Source organism: Elephantulus edwardii, unplaced genomic scaffold (assembly GCF_000299155.1).
Source record: "Elephantulus edwardii isolate Elephantulus edwardi_28Jun2011 unplaced genomic scaffold, EleEdw1.0 scaffold00072, whole genome shotgun sequence".
Classification (NCBI taxonomy): domain Eukaryota; kingdom Metazoa; phylum Chordata; class Mammalia; order Macroscelidea; family Macroscelididae; genus Elephantulus; species Elephantulus edwardii.
In genome coordinates this window covers 11,812,132-11,814,192 of record NW_006399822.1, presented here as the reverse complement: position 1 = coordinate 11,814,192, position 2,061 = coordinate 11,812,132, and the positions used below count along the sequence as shown (strand labels likewise).

The following is a 2,061-nucleotide window of genomic DNA, read 5'->3' as shown; positions in this document are numbered from 1 at the left end:
CAGGAGGGGAAGACCCTCTATGAGATGGATTGATTCGGTGACTGGGGTAATCGGGATGGGTGTGTCAGAGGTGGTGCGGTTGGCGCAGGATAGGGCAGGGTTTGGAGCTGTTGTGCATAGGGTCGCTATGAGTCGGAAACGACTCGATGGCACATAACAACAACAACAACAACATTTATTTATTTAAGGTCTAGGGACAAGGGACCAGACCAAGTACTACCCCTTCCTTTGGCACCACTCAGGCACGATGGGGAGAGTGAAGTATGCACAAGGCCATCTTCAGTGGTCTCTTCAGTGGGGGCGACCCCGGCCTCGGCCCCTACCCCCTGGAGGAGCGCCATCCACGGTGGAGTGGGGCTTCTTGATTGTCCTGTCAACTGATACCATGAGGCACGCAGCCTCAGAGGCTGCAGTCAGGGCGTTGATGCGCACCATAGCTGGCTCCCACACAAAGGCCTTAAAGTTGCCAGCAATGTCCTCGTTGTTGATGTCCATGCCGTGCCACATGCCTCCCTGGGCGTGCCGGCCCCCAGCTTGTTGAGGATGTTGGTGGTATCAAAGCCAGCATTGTCACACAGCTGGCGTGGGATGATCTCCAAAGCTTTTGCATAAGCTCCAATCAGCAGCTGCTGCTTTCCTGGGATGGTTCTGGAGTAATTTCGAAGGTACCTGGAGAGCTCCATCTCAGTCACCCCACCACCAGCCACGACGGAGCCGTTCTTGATGGCCCTCCTGACGATCATGATGGCTACATGTAGGGACCGCACTGACTCCTCCATGAACGGCTCGCCCCCACCACGGAGGATGATGGTGCAGGTCTTGGCCTTGGGGCAGCCAGTGAAGAAATTGTACCTCTCACGCCCAATCTGGGCTGAAAGAGCGTTCACGCTGCTCTGGATGGAGGCACCACAAGCCATCATTGTTCTCTTCAGGTCCTCTTCGGGCACTCAGCCACAACAGAACATGTTCCTGTCAGCGAAGTACTGGGTGGCCACATCCCCAATGGGGAGTTTGGACATAACAACTTTGGCCCCCGAACGATGGATCCTCTCTAACTTGTCATGGAGAGTGGTCCACTCAGCATCAACAATCGCCTGATAATCCTCCAGGGTATGGACTCTGATCTCAGCATTGTCCTTCTCTGCTTTCAGCTCAAGCTCAACGTTGAGAAGGGCAATCATGGGGCAGTTGTACTTCTTGGGCTGCATTTCAAACCCAGCATAAGAGAAGGTCTTCTTGACGGCAACACCAGCGACGAGCTGGGACTCCTCTAGGGCTCTGCCCTGCACCTTCTTGATCCAGATCATCTTGAGCTGCAGCAAGTCATCAAGCATCATCACTGAGTGCATCACCATCTTGGCAAAGAAGGCCTTCTGCTGGGAGATGAGCTTGGAGCTCAGAGTGGTCATCATGCACTTCTCCAGCAGCTTCCTCTGCTCCTCTTTATCCTCCTTCTTGATGGCCACAGCGGTCGCCCTGATCTTGTTAACTGCCAGTTGAATAGCAGTGCAGAAAGCGCAGACGATCTTCTTGGGGTGCAGGCCTTCCTCCACGTAGGGCTTCACCTGCTTGAGAAATTCGGCACCCAACAGGGTCACGTAGGTGATGCCGTCACAGACCTCAGTGTCCTGGGACTTGGCAATGTCCACTAGGGTCTTCACTGCCTGGTGAACGACACCGAGGAGCTTGAGAATTGTGGAGCCATCATTAGAAATTGTTGCTTTACCTAGCCCATCCATGATGAGCTTGTCCATGCCGTGAGGGCCCAGCATGGTGCACACAGCCTCAGCGATCACCTGGCAGGTGCTGATGTTGCTCACCAGCTGAGGAATGCCTTGGGAGCTGGTGTGGGCATCATCTTGAAGGCTTATCTTGTGGCCCGTGACTCCTCCTCATTCCTTCACGTCCGGACTGTCCAGCAATTCCACAATTGTCCTCAATTGGATTATTTACCTTTAATCTTGTCGTGATGTCCCTCTCCAAGGACCAGTCCCTCCTGGCAACATGTCCAAAGTATGTCAGATGAAGCACGAGAATCCTTGCCTCCAAGGAGTAGCTTGG

General features: G+C 54.1%; 1 pseudogene; it reads right to left on the bottom strand.

Moving 5' to 3' along the window:
* Positions 1 to 291: 291 nt before the first annotated feature.
* On the bottom strand, positions 292 to 1,838 carry LOC102845986 (annotated as a pseudogene).
* Between the last annotated feature and the right edge of the window lie 223 nt (positions 1,839 to 2,061).